The sequence below is a fragment of the Pleurodeles waltl genome, chromosome 11 (genome assembly GCF_031143425.1).
Source record: "Pleurodeles waltl isolate 20211129_DDA chromosome 11, aPleWal1.hap1.20221129, whole genome shotgun sequence".
In the NCBI taxonomy this organism is placed as follows: Eukaryota; Metazoa; Chordata; class Amphibia; order Caudata; family Salamandridae; genus Pleurodeles; species Pleurodeles waltl.
The window spans coordinates 480,743,641-480,765,616 of NC_090450.1; positions in this window are offsets into that span (position 1 = coordinate 480,743,641).

Below are 21,976 nucleotides of genomic sequence, written 5' to 3' on the forward strand. Positions count from 1 at the left end.
GTTACTTTAGAGATGATGTTAGAAATGGGGTCTTTTTGTTGGCAGCCAGGTTACCCCCTGTTCAAGCAAGGACCCTCACTCTAGTCAGGGTAAGTCACACACAATCCAAATGATCCTGTGCCCACCCTCTGGTAGCTTGGCACTGAGCAGTCAGGCTTAACTTAGAAGGCAATGTGTAGAGTATTTGCGCAATAAATCATGCAATGACACTGTATAAACACCACAAGTCCGAGTTGGTAGGGTCAGGGACCCAATTTATATACACCCAAATGTGCCTTTGAAGTAGGGGAGGCTTCAAAGAGTGGCTTAGAAGTGCACAAAGTCCCCTTTCAGTACATTGCTGCCTGATCCCAGTAGGAGGTTTGGCAGTCCATTGTGTGTGGGCAGGCCACTGTCCTTTGAAATGTATGTGTCAGGCCCTCCACCCTTTCAGCCCAGGAAGACCCATTCAGTATGCAGATGTTTGCAGGTGTGCTCAGCATCCTGTGTTTGTGGTTGTCTGGGTGAAATGCACAAGGCAGTTGTCAACCAACCCAGTCCAGACGTGGATTGTAAGGCACAGAAGGATTTAAGTGTGGAGAAATGCTCTCTTTCTAAAAGTGCCATTTCTGAAATAGTAATATAAAATCTAACTTCACCAGTCAGCAGGATTTTGTATTACCACTCTGGTCATACAAAATAATTAGCCTATGAAAGGAGCAGGCCTCACAGCAGTGAAAATTAAACTTAGGAATTTTCCACTACCAGGACATATAAAACACACAGATATTTGTCCTGCATTTTACCCACACAGCACCCTGCCCTCTGGATTACCTAGGGCCTACCTTAGGGGCGACGTATATGTAGAAAAATGTGAGTTTAGGGATTGGCAAGTGCTTTTAATTGGCAGGCCTGAGACATGGTTAAGGGGCTACTTATGTGGGTGGCACAACCAGTGCTGCAAGCCCACTAGTAGCATTCAATCTACAGGCCCTGGGCACATGGAGTGCACTTTACTAGGGACTTACCAGTAGATCAACTATGCCAATTGGGTATGAACCAATGTTACCAAGATTTAAGGGAGAGTGCATATGCACTTTAGCACTGGTTAGCAGTGTTAAAGTGCGCAGAGTCCTAAAACCAGTAAAAACAGTGTCAAAAAGTGGAGGGAGGCAGGCAAAAAGTTGTGGGTAACCACCCTAAGGCTGTCAGGTCTAACAGATGACAGCATATGTTACAGCATTTCCATCCAGAAACACATTCCATTAATGTTTCAGGGACCAACAAAACATTTACCACAGCCCGGGGTGATACCATACCACTGACCTAACTCTTCAACTATTTACATAACACTGTGGCAAAGTCAGTGGGCCAGTACACAAAATATATTTGACTGGTGCACCTCATGTCTACGATGACACATTCAAGTATTGCTTGCTCGAAATACTCTTTACTAAAGCGGGATCCTGGAGGGGGTAATATGGGTCACAAATGTTACATTATCTGTGTAGAATTTTGTGGTAGGGGTGACATATTGTGTTGTTTTTACACTGCTGTGCTCTACTATTGCTATATGATTTTATTGCGTTGTATTGAATTTGTTGGTTTGCGTTGAGAAATTGGGGCTCTGGTTGGCAGAGATATGCACATTGTTCAAGCAAGAACCACAACACTAGTCAGAGTAAGTTAGATATACACTAAAGGTTATCTTGTGCTCCCCCTCAGGTAGCTTGGCACAGAGCAGTCAAGCTTAACTGAAGAGGCAATGTGTAAAGTGTTTGTGCAACACTTCAAACAGTAACACAGTGAAAACACCACAAAAAGACTCCACACCCGGTTAAGAAAGCAGACTATATTTTAAGGGGCAAAACAAGACCACAGCAACAAAAATTCAATAATTAGAAGTCGGGGATGTTAATTTTTCAAAAACGTAGGGCCTGATTTAGACTTCGGCAGAGGGCTTACTCTGTCACAATGGTGAACCACGAGAAAGTCAAGAGTTCTGGACACCTGCGATGGAGCACAGTTCGACCACAAGACCATGCAGGCCCTGCTGAGCAACAGTGTCTTAATCCTTGTCACAGCACAAGATGCGTTGCTGATCCCCACGCAGTTGGGTTCTTGCACCGTAGTTCTCCATGCAACTGTGGTGATGCGTCAATTCCGAGCGTGGTGCGCCGGTTCCCTTTGCGGCAGTTCCGAATGCGATGTGCTGGGTTAATCCACAATGGAAGGGTTATGCATCGATATTCTCCAGGCAGAGGTGGTGATACATTAGTTCTGGAGCTCTGGTTCTAGAGGCAATGCAGCAGTTCCAAGAGTGATGCACTGATCCAGCAGTGGTGATGCGTTGATCTTGCAGCAAGTGATGCATTGGTTCTGATCAGCACATTGGTTTGATGAGCAGGTTCTGGCAGATGTAGCACTTTATACTCACTACCAAGGGATCTGGGCTGGATTTGCAACACTTGGCAGTGCAAGACTTGCAGCAGGCGAAGGCCAGGTGCTGGTTATAGATGGGAGCAAAGTCCCTGAGACTTTAGAATAGGAGGCAAGCCAGCGAGCCCTTGGAGTCACTTTGGTTCTGGGATATAGAGATGCGGACATTCCTTCCCATTCCCAGGCAAGAGGGCAGCAGGCAGCTGGTCAGCCCAGCAAAGCAGGAGACCAGAAGAGTAGCAGCTCAGCAGAGTCACAGCCCGAGTAATAGCACAGCAGTCCATCTTGCTGGCAGAGTATCCACAGGTCCAGAAGTGTACTGTGTTGGTGGTGTCAGAGGTCCAGTACTGATTCCCAGTTGTGCCTTTGAAGTGTGAGAAACTTCAAAAAAGGTTTATGATGTGCACAGAGGTCGTCCCTTCGTGCCCAGGCTCCAGACTCACTACAGGGTGGTATGCAGCCCTTTGGGTGTGGCAGGACACTGCCCTTTCAGATGTAAGTATCAGCCCCTCCCACCCTCTGCCCAGGATCGCCCATCAGGATCTTGATGGCTTCTCAGCCACACCTAAATTGTGTGTGGCTGTCTGGAGGGAAAGCACAAGCCCAGCTGTCACCCCACTACATACGTGTTTTGGAGACAACTTGCTAAAAGTGGCATTATCAGAACTGCAATTTAACATCTGTCTTCTCAATAAGTTGTGATTTTAACTGGTGAGTTTAACGACACCAGACTTGACAGACTTATCTCTTCCGAATAGTGAATTACACTTACAGGATGTAATAAGGTAACCCCAATACCACTGACCTGGTCAGTGCACTGCTCTGCCTCCTGTGGCCCCACCTTGCAAGTAGAGCCCTTTCTCTGACTCCTCTGAAGTCCTGACCCCTGTCAGGAGTTTGAGTCCCTCCTTCACCCGTAGGCTTCTGCCTGTACCTCATCCCTGGTGTCTAGTCAGAGAGCTCTGCTTTCCTACTAGGCTACCTTCTGCCTCTCTCCTGCTTTCTCTGCTCTGCTTCACTTCTGTCCCTTTGTGCTCCTTTTGCTTCACGCTACTCTCTTCCTTGTTTTTCTCTCACTCCATGCTCTCTCTCTCACTTTCGCTCTCCCCCCTCTCTATCTCCCCCGCTACTGCTGCCCTGCGGCCCCATACCCTTTTTTGCGGCCCGCACCCTTTTTTGCGTCGTTTTTTGCCCCCGCTCCCACCTCCCAGCTGTCCTCTCCTCCCCCCACCTCCCTACTTAATGGCGCCCACTGCACGGCTGTGCCACTGGTGTGCCAAAGGCAAGCCCATCTGCGCCCGTCCGCACCTGGACCGCACTCAGTGCCAGAACCTCTGGCTCCCATCCCCCCACTGCTGCCACACATGTCTTCACTACGATGATGCCACCCTCCACACCCTCAACACCACCCACTCTCCCGCCTGCCTGCAAGCCTCCCCACAGACCACCCGCAGACCCTTCTCCTACCAGAACTGCACCTTCACCAGCCTCCACGCCAAAGACCCGCCCACCGAGGCAGGACGCAACCATCTAAGATGTATCGTCCTCAACACCCGCTCCGTCCACAAGCATGCAGTAGAGCTATGGAATCTACTCGACTCAGCCTCCCCAGACGTCACCTTCCTGACCGAGACCTGGATGAACCCCTTCCCAGTGCCTGACATTTCCATAGCCATCCCAGATGGCTACAAGATCACCCGCAGGGCCCGCTCCAACAAACCAGGAGGAGGCATCACCATCATCCACAAGAACACCCTCAGGATCATGATCAGCACCGAAGACACCCTCAGCACCGTCCAACACCTGCACTTCCAGATCCACACTGACCCTAACACCACCCTCCGAGGGACAGTCATCTACAGGCCCCTTTGCCCCTGACAGCAGTTCAGCGACTCCATCACCGACGTCATCAGCACACACGCTCTCGCATCCACTGACTTCATACTCCTCAGGGACTTAAACTTCCACCTTGAGAACACCAATGACAACAACACCACCACCCTACTTGACAACCTCTCCAACCTTGGCCTCAAACAGCTCGTCACGACACCGACCCACACCGCAGGACACGCACTCAACCCTATTTTCTCTGCCAGAAATCACGTGTCCTTCAGCCACACCACCGAACTCCACTGGACAGATCACTGATGCATCCACTTCTCCTTCAAGAAACACACCACCCACAACAGATTCCCCCACCGCAGTTGGAACAAGGTCACCGAAGACCAACTTATCGCGACCCTCTCCGGGAACCCACCCATCAACAACACAACACTGATGCAGCTGCCCACAACTTCAGGCAATGGGTCAACACCTGTGCCAATACTCTCGCCCCAATCAAGAATCCCTCCAACAGACGCACTGACAGAAAGGCCTTCTGGTTTACCGCCGACCTCCACGAATCTAAGCAAACCTGCCGAAGACTTGAAAGAAAGTGACGCCAAGATCAGACACTGTACAACCACACAGCCTTCAAAAACCCCATCCGCAGACACCACCAACTCATCCGAGCTGCCAAGAGAACCACCTTCAAAGACCAAATCAACATCAATGCACTCAGCCACAAGAAGCACTTCAACGTCGTGAAGGAACTCTCCAACCCCAGCTCCAACGCCAATGACATCCCGCCATCCCAAGACCTCTGCGACTCCCTAGCCTCTTACTTCCACCACAAGATTGCAAACATCCACGACAGCTTCAGCACCCAGACCCCCCCGGCAACCACCAACACCACAGATTCACCTCCGACCAACTTCCTGCTCTCCTGGACCCCCGTCAACGACAACAAACACCATTGAAATCATGAACACCATCCACTCTGGCTCTGCATCTGACCCTCACCACATCCTCAACAAAGCAAGCTCCGCCATAGCACCCAAACTACAGAAGATCATCAATAGCTCCTTTGAGTGTACCACCTTCCCGGAGAGCTGGAAACACGCCGAGATCAACGCCCTCCTCAAAAAACTCAAAGCGGACCCAAAGGACGTCAAGAATTTCTGGCCTATCTTCCTGCTCCCCTTCCAGGCAAAAGTAATTGAGAATGCTGTCAACAGACAACTAACCCACTTCCTTGAGGAAAAGTGCACCCTGGACCCTTCCCAATCCGGATTCCACAGCAACCACAGTACCGGAACCGCCCTTATCGCCGCCACCAATGACATCAGAACCATATTGGACAACTGCTAAACTGCGGCCCTCATCCTCCTGGACCTCTCAGCCGTGTTTGACACCGTCTGCCACCACACCCTACGCTCACGCCTCAACAATGCAGGAATCTGCGACGGAGCCCTAGACTGGGTCACCTCCTATCTCACCGGCAGAACCCAGAGTGTCCGCCTCCCCATTCCACTCGGAGGCCACCAAAATCATCTGCGGTGTACCCCAGGGTTCCTGCCTCAGCCCGACCCTCTTCAACATGGCCCCGCTCGCTAACATTGCCCGATCCCACAACCTCAACATTATCTCAGAAGCCGATGATACCAAGCTTAACCTCTCCCTCACCAAGGACTCTGCCAAGACCAACCTCCATGAAGGAATGAAGGCCATCGCTGAATGGATGAAGAGTGGCTGCCTCAAACTCAATTCTGACAAGACGAAAGTCCTTATCTTCTTCTCCACCCCCTCCGCATGGGATGACTCCTAGTGGCCTTCAACTCTCTGAGCCGCTCCGACTCCCACCGACCACGCACCCAACCTTGGATTCATCTTGGACTCCTCATTATCCATGACCCAGCAAGTCAACGCCATCTCCTCCTCCTGCTTCAACACCCTCCACATGCTCTGAAAGATCTACAAATGGGTATCCACCAAAACCAGAAGAACATTCACCCTAGCCCTCGTAAGCAGCAAACTGGAATACGGCAATGCCCTTTACGCAGGAACCACGGCCAAACTCCAGAGGCTGCATTGCATCCAGAACACCTCCGCACACCTCATCCTGGACATCCCCCACCACCTTCACATCACAGACCATCTGAAAAACCTGCACTGGCTCCCAGTCAACAAGAGAATCACCTTCAAACTCTTCACCCATGCTCACAAAGCACTGTACAACACCGACCGGAATACCTCAACAGACGGCTCTCCTTCTGCAACCCAACCCGGCATCTCCGCTCCACCGACCTCACCCTCGCAACGGTCCCACGCATCCACAGAACTACAACCGGCGGTAGATCATTCTCGCACCTCGCCACCAAAACGTGGAACACTGTTCCAACCCACCTGCGCCATACCAAAGACCTCCTTACCTTCAGGAAACTTCTCAAGACATGGCTGTTCGAGCAGTAGCAGCACCTCACCCCCTTATCCCCGCCCTCTTCAGTGCCTTGAGACCCTCACAGGTGAGTAGTGCACTTTACAAATTCCTGATTGATTGATTGAATGTTACCCTATTGACGTGATAGCCCCTGCAGTGGTGAACAACAAATTTGGGAGTTTTTCACTATCAGGACATGTAAAACTTAAAAGTACATAATACATACATCACAACCTGGCCTGTGGGTCCCAAAGAGCTTATCTTAGGGGTGAAATATGTATAAAAAAGGAAGGCTTAGGCCTGACAAGATATTTATCATGACAGGTTGAAATGACAGTGTAACTGCACAGATGGGCTCTGCAATGGCAGGCCTGAGACATGGTTTTGGGGCTACTTAAGTCGGTGGCTCCAATCAGTGCTGCAGGCCCATTAGTAACATTTAATTTACAGGCCGTGGGCACATGGAGTGCACTTTATTAGGGACCTATAAGTAAATTAAATATGCCAATTGGGTATAACCCAATGTCACCATGTTTTAGAGGAGAGAGCACAAGCACTTTAGCAGTGGTTACCAGTGGTAAAGTGCACACACTCCTAAAGCCAGGAAAAACAAGGTCAGAAAATGGAGGGAGGCAGGCAAAAGGCTGCGGGGAAACCACCTTAAGGCTGTCAGGTCTAACAATTATTTAATTGTCTTGTTATTTTACTTTATGTATGGTGTTGTGTTGCTTGCATTACATACACCGACCAATGCTGCTATATTTCCAGCCAAAGGCAGGACTTGCTTTGAAAGTTAATATGAAAAGCAACTTGTTACCATTGTCCCCACGGTAAAATAGTGCCGCTATGCATCTTCAACTATTTAAGACACCAGCTAGCTCAACACTGTGGCAGGGACAAATCTAGAATGTTTATCGTTCACTTTATGTGATCCAGACAGAGTTTATTAGTGGACAATGAGGTCCTGAGGTCCATTTGTTATTTTTGATATTATTTCATGATAATTATCTTGTGCACACATCTGTGTGAGAGGCAAATTGACAAAGTCATTCAAAAAAACATCAAATTCTAACTAATGTGAGTTACTTGCTTGTGTGTATATATGTGAGGGGAGCCCACATTGCTCCTTATTGTGCTGCACCTGCTGTGTGTGATAAGAAAGCTTGAGCAGCAGATTCTATTGAAGCACCTTGCTAAACTCACCACCTCACAGTTCCCCGCTGTCCCCACCTGCATTAGTGATGACTGCAGCCAGGAATGACTCAACTGCTCCCCAAGAGGAGCGCATCCCAGTGCACTTGTGCCAAGGAGTCCCCGACACCACCTCTTATATCCCATCATCGGTTATCAACCTTGTTTAGTTAATCCTGCAAAGTTAATATTTCAGTATTGACAATTGTGATCTGTATCATTATGATCTTGATTTATCCAGATAAACAAGCTTTATTTTTTTACATCCATGTGGAGTCTTTTTGTGGCATACCTCCAGTGATTATTGTGGGTGTGTTGCACAAATACTTTACACATTGCTTTCTAAGTTAAGCCTGCCTGCTCTGCGCCTAGCGGCCAGAAGGTGAACACAGGTTAATTTACGTTGTGTATATTGACTTATTGGGACTAGGATTATGGTCCTTACTTGGACAGCATGCATACGGCTGCCAACTAGAGACCCAGTTTCTAACAGTAAGTCACTATTTGTAATCCGTTTTGATTGGCTAGACACATAGGGATGATGACCTGTAAGGAACAGCAGACCATCATCCCTGTAGCTGCATCCCGAAACAGACATATTTGTTTTCTAAAGCAGCCTGTATTCCTTAAAGGAACTAATTCAGCTGAATAGGAAGTTTCTCATTTGGGAAAACTTTGTGTGGGGCAGGCAGTGGTACCTACTTTCCCCAGGTCACATGATACAATGAATTGAAAGGAATTTGCTAAACAATTTATCACTTACTTTGAGATGTCAGTAACTGATCAGTTGGTTTTGACCACAGATACTGTTGCAAACTATGGATAAATGCCACACTAAATTTCAATTAGGAAGTGATGCCCCTTCCAAACCCTTCCTATCTGAGATTTGATATTGGTCAATAAAACTCAAAATTAATTTAATATATACCTAAAGCCCATTTTGTTGTCACAAGCTCTGGGTTTTTGCAAATTGCAGAGTTTGCCATTGCCAAATAACTTTATACATAAGGCCCCTTGATTCTTTATTCAGTAATACGTGCTGATGTTTCAGACCTGTAACCTTTGACATTAGTTGGTCTTATCATCATACAGGCCAGATTGTAGAAGATTCATGGATGTATTATTTGCATAACTGCATCATTACAGGGGTAGCATTGTGAATGATTTTGCTGGTCTACCTTTGTTTCTGACTCTAGCAGTGGATGCTCGAGCACTAGGAAATGTGGGTGGAATACCACACACTTCTGGGCATCTCTATTGCTTTTTCATTATATTCAGGACTTATTTAACCCCACTTTATCTATATTGGAAAGTCAATAAGTAGTTCAGCCAGCTGAGCAATCTCGTTTTATACCTTTCTGTGCAAGGCAAAATGTGCTATCTCTGAGTACCAAGGAACAGAGATTGTAGGCCCCAGTTTGGCATGGAGTGCTGAATTGCCTTGCCCAGAGACCATCTAATCCATCCAGATGCTGTTGCTAATTGAATAGAGCAGTATAGGGAATTATGCTGGCAATTGCTTTGGCACTAAGCAGCATCCTGGGCACACAGACTGTTGGCATGGAAGCATGGGTGTGGAAGAAGCAACCACAACAGACCAATGATTGCATCTTTTTTCAAAAGCCACAGAGTTTTTCTGCCCTTTGGCTTCCTCTCTGTTGTGTTGCCATTAGTCGATGTTTAAGTGCCAAAAGGTGAGTTTCTTTAGCCCATTCTCTCTAATCATCCATAAGGAGTGAGATACAGTGATTCGTATCTCGCGGTCTGCTGTCAGCTAGAGAGAGCTCAGGGTTAGTCATGTGTCAGAGGCCTTAAAAGCCTTATGAGACTGGGAAAATAGTTACCTAATCATTTGGTCCACATCTGTAATGTACTTCAGTAGGATATGGTAGAGTCAATCATATGTCAGATATGTGCGAGGGAGCTGTACAATGTAACAGTAAGGCAGTGTGCAGAAGCTGTGTGCTTTCTAGGACGTGTGAATCTGAATCCTTACTTCTTGGATCTTATATATCACCAGTACACACAAGCAATGTGGCTGGCTGGCATGAGTTCATTGTCTAAAACATTTATGTGCCAGTAGGTCTTTGTGTAACAGTCATCATGCCCTTGTTCTTTAAAGACTGTTTCTTGAGTTCTTTCATGCCAGCCATATAAATCATAAGGAATCATTGCCAAAAATCTGAAGTAGTGCCTAGACAATTATGTAAAAGAATAGGTATAGCGACTGTCACATAACTCTTTGCAACTAGCACAACTAATTCTACCATGAAAAGGTTCAGCATAGAAAAACCTTTCATCTTTTCAAAGACTAGTGACCTATCTTATACTGCCTTAGAAGGCATTTGATTTCTACAGCCTCTGTTAATCCTGGAAAGAGAGTTACTCAGGCCCTTGGCTGAAGCAAATCCTCAACCATTTCTAGGGTGCATAAGGGTCAAATTCAAGTTTGTGAGTGTACTAAAATTGTGACTTTGTGTGCGTCATCATTATTATTATTATCATCATTATTGTTATTATTATTATACGTAATTTGTAAAGCGCACGGCTACCAACAAAGTTGCCCAGCGCTGGCAAGAAAGTATGGATTACAGAACTCCACCCAGCCAAGAATTAATAATTAAAGACCCCATTATTGGAACAGTCAGGTTTTTAAGCATTTGCAGAATGTTAGGAGAGAATCACATTCTCACAAAGTTACAGGCAACTCATTTCAAAAGTTTTGGCCCCAAGTAAAAAAAGGCACAGACATCTTGGCAAATTTTCCTCATTTTAGGAATTACAGATAGCTTCTGGTGGCTCAATCTCAGCAGTTGGTTAGGGGAATAATGGGAGACCAATGAATTCAGATAAGTATAGCCAGTGTTGTGTAGGCATTTATGCATATAGAATAATGCCCTAAATTGCACCCTCCGCTCAATGGACAGCCAATGTAAAGATCTAAGCACGGTGGCAGAGCTGGTGAATTTAGTGGGACTGAGCAGGAAGCATGCAGCAGCCTTTTGTACAATTTAGAAGTGTTTAAGTGATGATTTAATCACTTCTATGTCTAGGACAGTCCCATAATCCAGCCTAGACATAACCAATGCCTGGACCACTGTCCTCTGAGCCGCAAATGTGAGGCAGTGAAGAATCTTCTTGAGCCATTTCAATATACTAGAGCAGATAGCAGTTAATGTAGTAATCTGTTGATTCATTGTGAGTTCATGGTCTAGCCATCCTCCCAAGTTTCTTACAGCCGACACAGGATTAGCACGGTCACCCATAAAATCAGGCCATAAAGATCCGCCCCAAGGAATAGCAGGATTACCGCCCAATAGAATCTCTATCTTGTCTCCGTTTAAATTTAGGGAATTTGCTCCCATCCAGACTGACACCTGAGCAAGACAGCAGGGCTACAGCGTTCTGAATGTCCTTAGATGACAGAGATACCACAATTTGTGTATCATCTGCATATGAAAGTAGATTTAGGCCCCAGTTCTCTATGATGTCTGCCAAAGCTCTCACATATATATTGAAAATAAACAGGCTCAAGATGAAGCCCTGTGGCACACCTGACGTTAAAATGTGTGGTTTTGATCTGTGATCATTAGTGTGCACCTGAAAGGAATGACTGTCTAGGAAGGATTTAATCCAGTCTAAAGTGGTATCCTGTATTCTTATTCCTTCCACTCTTTGAAGAAGTATATCATGATTAACAGTATCATATGCTGCACTGAGATCTAACAGGAACTGTGCATCAGCTCCACCTTCATCTAGTTGATGTCTCAGATACTTTATAACACCAAGAAGTGCAGATTCCGTACTATGAGAAGCTTGAAATCCTGATTGATATGGATGGAGTAAGTCATTTTGCTCAGTGTTTCTTCTCAGTAGTGCATTCGGATGTTTTTTCAGCACTTTAGAAAGGGCAGGTAATAGAGATATTGGTCTGTATTTAGACCATATAGGGGGGTTAGCATTAGGCTTTTTCAACAATGGCGTAACTAAGGCCGTCTTCCAAACGTTTGGAACTACTCCTTCTTCCAGTGACTGGTTCAGAAGCTGCCCAATCTGCTTCACAAACCTCACAAACTTTCAAGGCTACAAAATTTTTGTTCCACGTACTCCTCCTATGTCTGTGGAAGTAAATAAAGCACACATCTCTACACTTGTGGAGAAACCTGCAATAGCAAATCCATTTGCAAGTGCCAGGTTTTTGTTTTCTGAATTCCTGGCAGATGTAAATGAAGGCATGTTCAGCCATAAATTTCTGTTTACAGTCAAAATCTCTTTGTGAAGCAGGTGCATGCATTTTAAGAAATAACAATTAAGATTCTAAAATTTCTAGTTTTGTTGATCCTAGAACAAACATGGTTTTAAATTGCCAAAAAAAAACTGGATGTTGCTAATTTATGGTGGCCTTGATATATGTAAGATAAAACAAAAAGTACAAGACTAGCTAAGCTGCTGAAGCAGAACATGGGAACATTGATGGCCCTGCAATGTAAACCACTGCTCAAGAAGGAATTTTCAGTTCATAAAAGCAATACAAAGAAAACCATTGTAACAAAAAATATCACATGCACCTAAGTCATCTCTCAGGACACCATATGCGATATATGTATGTTGCACTATTGTATTTCATCCATGAGAGAGCAAGAGAAATCTCCAAGTCAGCAGTGAAAATAAAAGACGCAGGTGTTCACAAAATGCCACCCGTGGTGCAAACCTTGAATCTCAAACATTGACTGTCACATAAGTGGGATATTTCATCAATCAATAATCTGGATGATTTGAAGTTTGAGCAAATCGGTTTCCCTGGATTCATCTGAAGTTGTTTTGTGTTTGAGTGACCATGTACTTAGAGGCATAATGCCACAATCAAATTATCTGAATACGTTTCTTGAGTTAATTTGTTGCTTCTACTCACTTAAATAAACAGAGTGACCAAGTAATCAAATTATGGGTGTCTTTTAATTTGCATAGTGTCATCGCACAGTATATTTGCTCAAAAACAAAAAAATGCATGTAAAGTCATATATTTTCATTTATAGTATCGCTGAACTAACTGTTGCTTGCAATTTCAGACTTTATAATCAACAATCACTTCTTAGTGATTTAGGCTGCTCAGTAGTAATGCACTGATTATTGTTTTTTATTTCCTTGAACGCATTAAAACAATCATCCATGCTGAAGCCAGGGTAAAAGGTGGTGCACACAAATTGGAGTTTTCTTTCCTAATGTAATTTTAATTATACATTCTTGTTGTATTAAAATCAAATGCAAGCTTTATGTTGTGTATCAACCAAGGTACCTTATGTGAAAACTGCAGATCTATGGTAGATCCATGGTCTATGATAGCAAAACCTCCTTCGATTAAGGGGGTCCTACATTCAGGTGCATACATTTGTCTTCTTACGATTTTTTTACTTTATCACCTGGGAACCATGGCAATGGAATCCTTAACTACTGAAAATGTAGCTCATGTCAAAGTGTCTTTAATTTTGCAACACCCTTGAAATATATGTCTTCCGTTTTTTGGAAAATATTTCTTTTGTGGGCCAAAAGTACATTTGTGTTTTTCAGATTATGTAATGCAAGCCATATGCTTCACTTCGCTCCTTTTGACTCTTTAGTTTTATGATTTTGTAACTTATTTGTTGCTCTGTTTGGTTCTGCCCAGCCAATCTTTTTGTAATATAGTCATATTTTATAATCAGTGTTTGTAAGGAACCTTCTGAATACCAGGGTGAGTGGAAATATAATTGCATGAATAATAAGTGAGCTTACAGGTCCGCTAAAAGAAGCTCCAAATACCAATCAAGACATATTGCTTCTGACAGCTCAATGTAAGCATAACATAAAGAAGGGCAGAGAGTACTCTAGGTACATTGATAATGATAGTGCTTGGAAATTCCACTTTATTGGTATCCCCAGGCCCTGTACACCAAAATTAGTGCGGAATTAAATACATGTGTCTGTTCTATCATAGACATCAACCCTGGACATGAGAGCTCCAGCCTTAACTTGACTCCAACAGAATTTTAGGAATTTATGTCCTTCATAAACAAGCAATGGTCTCTCAAAGATGCTACTTGGAAGGAGAGGGGCGTACTAAAACTGAATGGAGTGATATTTGTTTGTACAGGTTAATACAACTAAAACAAATACAACATTATATTAAAAACACAAGATTTCAAATAAATACATAATATTTAAATTACAAGAATTCACGGGAACATAATAAAATCAAACAGTACTCTTCTCATTAGGGAAATGTGTATGTATTGATGATTCTTGGAATAAAATCTAAATTCGTAATAGGATTAAAAACACATGAATTGTAGAACCTAAAGCGATTAGCTCTTCATCAAACGTGTTTATATAGAATTGTTATACAATTTATCAACAGTCTTTGGCCCTACTTCGATGAAAAAAAGCATTTACATTAGTCATAAATTCTGATTAAATAATGGTCACAAATCCTCAAAGTTGGCCACAAGAATAATTCGGCCTTTTCACAAAAGCTACTGTGTATCTTTCCAATAAAATTGACAATTTTTCTAAAATGCGTATACAAAAGAGATTAAACAATAGATTAATGGCATCCTGGTCGTGAACTCTGAGTAAAGTGGAGCGAAAGTACCACATGTAATTACGCTATCCCTGATTAGTAGTGGGCAGTTTTTTCCACAAGTACCGTTTCTAAGGCAGAGAGAACCATGCCTGATTTTAATAGTTGGTAGCTTTGCCAGTAAAAATCGTATGCAGTTTGTCTGCAGTAGCAGCCAAATCTCATTCTCAATTTTTTTTTATGGGAAGGAATTTACAGTACTCCTGCTGCAAGAAAAAACGTTCCCTTTCGGCCTCCTACTCCCCCAAACCACACTCCTTATCCCACTCCACCCAGAGGTCTCCACATTGCATAGAAGTAATACGTTTTCCACACCATCTAAACCTGAATTGGCATTTCAGTCAATTACAATGTAAAACACACTTGTTCTTTTAAGAGAGTCCGAAGCAGATTCAGCGAGTACTGCTTACTTTCTCGCCTTACTATTCGCATAATCCTTCAGCAGTTCATCCACATAAACCGTCCCAGAATTCAAATATAGGAAAAGGTCATATCACAGATGCTGCTCTGTACAGTGCTTCAATGAGACCTAATTCTTGTTGTGTTGTGTCAAATATACTAATCTGGTCCAGCACTAAAATGCTATTTACGAGAATTCTAGGAAATCCTACGTCGCTAACATTAATGAGGCTGAACTTCCTCTGCAAATCGTTGCATTGTCTGTGAATGCAGATATGGAGGCCTGTGACGGATAGCAGACCTACATCTCAGCATACAATTTCACAAAATGCCATGAACACAGCCCAAGTCAATTACAGATGGACAGACTGCAGAGCTTCCAAATGCTCGTGAACAGCTTCCACCTCACCATTAGATGACACCTTCTTGTGAAGGTAAGTAATCCGTCAATAGTTTGAAACCTCAAGAGACATATGTTTGCAAATTGCAAAGAAGGTGCTCAGTATTGGCTCTGCGATTAAAACGCGTTGGTATGTTTAGCCACTAAGTGTGCTGATTTCCAAAGGGCACCGCAATTTGATGTCGATCATTATGGAATCACGTAGCAGGAATACGAAGGTGTATTTACATTTTTCAGTAAGGAGAAGTTATGAACATGAATACATCATAACAGTAAAATAGAAAGCAAAAAATCATCAGGTGGATTTAAAGTGTCACTGTGACTGCAGTAGTCTTGGATGGTCTTGAAGACGTATCTGTTAGTACTGTAATTGTACCACTGATGAGTAACAATTTACGTTTTGAGAATAGCACACACGGCCACATAATTTCAAATGAAATGCATTGACTGTAAATTCACGTCGGAAATATTCAACATGAACACTCATTGAAAAAATAACTATTTGGTGGGGCATACATCTGACCTGCAGTGTCTAGTATTGGTAGTTATTTTGGAAAAAATTAAGGGGCAGATTTAAAGGAAGTGGCGCTGTAGCCAGTGCAGCGCCACATTCCTTGCGCCCATTAGCCTCCCCTATCGCCACCATGTGTGCACCAGATTTAAAATACGGCGCACTGTGGCGAAGTGTATGGGGCAATAACGTTTGTTTTTTACGCTATTGATGTACTCTGCAGGAGTAATGCCAAGATGTTAGCGCTACTCCTTCAGAGTACATAGGGGCCAATTATAAATAATGGTATGCCCCCTTTTGATGCCTGCTCTGAGCAGGTGTTAAAAATGCCAAAATAAATGGTGCAAGGAAATCTCTTTTTTTAAGCTATTGATGTACTCTGCAGGAGTAGCGCCAAAAATGTTATCGCTTCTCCTTCAGAGTACATAGGGGCCCATTATAAATAATGGTATGCCCCCTTTTAATGCCTGCTCTCAGCAGGTGTTAAAAGTGCCAAAATAAATGGTCCAAGGAAATCTCTTAGATTTCCTAGCGCCATTTTTTTACGTCCCCCTTTTGGGGGAACGCCCCCCTTGCAAACATTATGCCTGGCACCAGCATAATGTTTCGCAAGGGTTTACAAAGGGGCACAATGCATGCATTGCACCACTTTTGAAATATGGTGCAGGAAAAGGCCACTTTAGTGCCGCCTTAGGGTAAAAAAGATGACACTATGGTGGTGCTAAGGTGGCGCTAAATATGCCTCTGAGTCATTCATCTTCTTTGGACTGAGTAGTAAAGATCCCAATTTCGTCTAGGTTGCAAGTTATTTTCTTCCTGTGGTGTTTTTACTGAGGATGGGAGTATGGGCTTATTTTAGTGTGAGAACTCCATATTCTTGATTTTGGGGCTATGTTCTGTGCTCTTCTTTAGTAATTTGAGATAACAACCAAATGTTAACTGTGTATAAATGAATAGTGATCTGCTTCATGGGAATATATACATTGTCAAACTGAACTTCTTAATTTTTGTACTTCTGCATGTGTTCTGTTTTATTTTAAAGAAGTACTGAAAAAAGCCTCACATTAACATAACTCCTGATCAGAATAATGAAATCACCACTCTGTAGGCAGTGTCGCCAAATCAGGTCAAACTTAAACATGTGATCCTTTAGCCTGTAAATAGGCTCTTCCTAAAGGCCAGACAAGCTTCATGAACCACTGCTCATGTGAGAGCAGATTGTGGGCTGTCCAGTGTGTTAAGTTACAAGTTAATTCCTTAAATATCAGTGACAGTATGCAAAAGTGCAAGTCTAGCTGAGGAGAGAAGAGTGGGGATAAAATACCAAACATCCGCCCAATAATGAACATGTGTAGGACAAGTCTAGAGTATATGGATCAGATCACCATTCAGTGTTTGGCGTCTCGAACACAAGTGTTCACAATATGGATCTGCCTTGTGATGTTTAACTGGCAGCCAGTATCATTTATGTTGCCCCTTGAAATAAGAAAACTTGAGCCTGATTCTAGCTTTTGGTTCTTTGATCTCTTTGTCATGTTAGTAAGAGTGAACCCAATGCATCATCAGAGTAGGCTAGTGAGAGTATTGGCTGCCAATGGGAATTTACCACTGTAATTCACTAAACAGTTTGGAGATCCGAATATTGCATGTGCCAGATACTGCTCCCTTATTCAGACTACATTTTTCTGTATCCCAGATAACTGATGGGAGGGTGGAAATAAGGGAGTTCTTCCAGCCAGCTCTTGATATAATGTACTAGTTATCAGTAGCATCAGCCTTCTGAAAGGTTGATATTGTCTTCAGTGCATAGATTGACATAGGTTTTGAGTGTTCTCGTTTTTAACAAGGCTTCCAGCTTGACTAGGCCTCTACAGGACCATTCAGTCCAGTGCAAAGGATTTACATTGATTCAAAAACCTACATTATACTAGAGCTCTATACCAATATGATTGAACCTACAGATCCCAATTTTCTAATTTTCTTGTGGACCAGAGTCCATGCAATTAAAATATCATGGACTAACGGGTATGTAGACTTAGCAGTAGAGGTCATTAGGTGGTCTAGGAGATTCAGGCCCCTGAGGTGATGAAGAAACCCTCTATCTGTGCTAAAACAAAGCTGGTGGGGTGACCTGCAGGTCTGAGATAAGAAGGCAAGTTGAAAATTCTGATCAACTACTTGGTATAGTTCCATGGGTGATAGTGTGAGGCCCCACCAACTAGTGGATGCGTTCAATTCAGCCATTTTCAGAGAGAGTTTCTTTCCACTTGTTTGAAGGGCACATGATACAATGCTCAACACCATGGCAAGAAGATAGTTGGGGGCCATAAGACGTGAATACTCTACCACAGAGCACACCACAGGGAGTGTCATTAACAAGACTCTCATTCATTCAAGTAACGTGAGATGCTTGCATGATCTCCTTCTCTGTCCCAGCAAACACTAATGAATGAAAAAAAACTAATCTCACAACCACACCACTCACACATATTATTGCAAGGGGAAGGAAATAATCTTCAAATCCCACCACAAAAACTCTCCACTGCGTAAGCATACGATCACAGAACTGAGTCTGCCCATGAGAATCCGCCAAGAGGTCCAGTAATTAGTGCTGGCTGCAACATAACATAACAGAACATAGAAACAAGTTAATATTCAGTAAGCTAAGGGCCTCATTTACAAGGAACTGGCACATCGTCTCCGATGCTCCAGTTTTCCTGCATCGCCCTGCCCCCCTAACGACACCATAGTAGCTCTGTATTTATAATACAGCACACCATGGTGCTTGTTAGCACAACTGAGTCAACATTTTTTATGCAGTTGTGGAGCTTTGCTAGACTAGCGTAAAAAATGTTGACGCTAGCCCAGCAAATTATGGGGATGTCCACTGAAAAGAGCCTAGCATCAGTTTACGACCTGCCTTGGGCAAGAGTTCAAAAATGCTGCTAGAGTGGTGTAAATAAATCTTGTAGATTTCACTGCACTTTTTTTTCCGCCTCCCTGTGGGAGAATACCTTCCTTGCATTCATTCAACACACTGGCGCAGGTATAATGTGGCACAAGTGTATACAAATTGGTGCAATGGTGACATTGCAACAGTTTGTAAATACGGTGTGGGGTAAGAGACTGTTTTGCGCCCCCGTAGCATCAAAAAAATGGCGATAAGGCGCCACAAGGGGCCCCTAATTTTTAATGACATCTGGTCAGGAGACGGGAATTATTTGACGGTAGGTTTATTTATAGCCAGGATAATAATGCTTGTGGCTCGGTCCGTGCAAAAATAGAAAATGTGTCACCTACATATTTGTGACAGCTACAAATGAAAAGAGAGTGAAAATGAAGAAAATTTAATATACTTAAAACATGAAACGTGAAGATGTGCACCTTTTAGACGCTTCACTGTTACATTTTTAATTTACAAGAGCAAAATCTGCCTGGTTTTAAGTCTCCTTTCTCTCTAAATTGTGTATTATTTTAAATCAAACACGATGGCTTTCAAATTGCTGAATAAGTAAAAAGATGAAAATATAGATGCCTTTTCTTTCGTGAGCAACACTTGGAAATTTTCTTTCATTGTTTGCCAACTCAATATAAATGTTTCACAGCATGATGTTTCATTTAAAGACTTTGTTCCAGTAAAATTCGACTCTTCTAAATGGCCTTGATACTGAAAAGGCTAACTGTAAAAGACACTTTGTTCTGCTATTTTCTTAAAGTGGAGTTAGTTTAAGCCATTACAGAGACAAATGTCAACATTTGTGTTGCTGTAAATGTCAACCACTTCGAGAAAACTGATCTAAAATTATATTTGGTACTATATATATGAAATGTTTCATATCCTAGAGCACTAGATTAAATGTATGTTTCTCATTTTTTTCACAAATCTGAAACAAAATAACCAGTTTTGTACATATTTATGAAACCTGTATTTAATTGTATACAAGTTCGGAATGATACTGCAAGAAGAATAACTGTGTCACTTCATTTATGCAAATAGCTTGTCTTATTTATGCATTTTTGCCACTTCCACCTATGTTTTATATTATTTGGGTAATTCTGCTTCCCATACCTAATTGTTAGAAGTTTATTAAGTCTCAAGTTATAAGAACAGAGTGGGATCAAATATGTTTAAAGCAACATCGGCAAGGAATTAACTTACAGATGACCAAATGGGGGCATTAATATCCCTGACAACTTACACAAAAGCAGTGAAGCTAGTAAGGCAGCAGCTTTAGGATGCTGTTACTATATCATAGACTTAAATCACCCCAATTCCATGGTAGCAGAGGCCACAACCTTTAACCCCTAACGATTTCACATACTTGACGTCTTTTCCATCCTTTGTTTCTCAGTAACCTCTCATTTGCTGCTGTGGTGCAAGGGAAGGACAAGCAGTTGAAACTGCAAAAAATAAGAATGCATTCGTTTGTTTTTCGTTCTCGCTGCTGAGACCAGGGGTTGCAAGGTCTCCACCAATCAAATCAAAGGAAAGGCAGGAGAATTAACTTGGTTCCTCTGGCAAGCTATGGTTGGCCTACATGCACCAGCAGGCACAAATGTCAATGCAACGGCGATGGGGGAAACAAACAAAAAAATAAATAAATAGAACTTACCTTTCCCGCCGTTCCTGCAGACTCCTGCCGCCTTGCTCCTCCGCTCCTGATGGTTGGTGTCACAGCATTTGATGGGGCACCAGCACAGGCTCCCCAGCGATCCTGGTGCTGCTTTCATGCTAAAAAACATAGCATGAAAGCAGCACCAGGATTGGTCTGAGCGGCTTGGACTGCCACTCAGACACAGCCCTGGGGTCTGTGCAGTTCAACACAGCCGGGCTGGAGAAACCTAAGTGCACATGTGTGTTTGGCCGGCCTGAGATGGCCAGCCAAACACACATGTGTACTTAGGTGCTCTCTCTCCTCCTCGCTGCACTGCTGGCTAGTCTACTATTGTTTTATTTTTCATCTCCTGGCTCTTGGCTGGGGGGGCGACACTCCTCCGCCATTGCAGAGGAGCCGCCCCTGACATACACAAAGCTTGCCTTCAATACCTATTCACTCTTCAGCAGTGTCTAAAACAAACCAGCGACCAAACTTCCATAATAGTCACAACATTAGTAATGCCTATTCTTAAAACAATTAATAAAGAAAGGAGAATCCAACATAAGTTGTCAAGACGTAGTGCATGATGGTTTTGTACTGACTATATGCCTCCACTTCTTTGGAAACTTTTGTAGCTTAAGTTCAGCAAATTTGAAGCAAATTAGTCTGAAAAGCTTCTACAATTGTGAACTGCATTATTATTTACACGTGAGGTTTTTATATTTTTGCCTTTGTGCAAAACCTCTTAAGCACAGTCTGGCATAAAACATATTTTGTCATTCTTTTGTAAATTAACTTTTGAAATTGCACTGAGGTGAGAGGTACGGTTTGTCAATGCTAAGATCACTGTTCGGTGTTCTTAGACTTTTCATCCTTGGCGTGGTCTCCCTTACAATTTTGCCTCTGTTCCCCAGGTTATTGATGTGTGCTGGACTCTGATTTTGCTGTTTTCATTACTCTGGGCACTTTACCACTGCTAACCAGTGCTAAAGGTCAAGTGCTCCTGTTTAAAATGTGTATGTAATTGGTTCTCCATGATTGGCATATTTGTTTTACTGTTAAGTCCCTAGTAAAGTGCACTAAATCAAATGTTACTAGTGGGCCTGCAGCACTGGTTGTGCCACCCACACAAGTAACCCTGTAATCATGTCTCAGACCTGCCACTGCAGTGTCTGTGTGTGTAAATGTGCATTGTAAATGCGACTTGACAAGTGTACCCACTTGCCGGGCCTAAATCTTCCCTTTTCTTACATGTAAGGCACCCCTAAGGTAGGCCCTAGGTAGCCCCAAGGGCAGGGTGCAGTGTATGGTTAAGGTAGGACATATAGTAATGTGTTTTATATGTCCTGACAGTGAAATATTGCTAAATTCGTTTTTCACTGTTGCAAGGCCTGTCCCTCTCATAGGTTAACATGGGGGCTGCCTTTTAATCTGATTAAAGTGTAGATTCCCTTTGGGAGCGGATGGACATGTGGAGTTTGGGGTCTCTGAGCTCACAATTTAAAAATACATCTTTTAGTAAAATTGATTTTAAGATTGTGCGTTTGAAAATGCCACTTTTAGAAAGTGAGCATTTTCTTGCTTA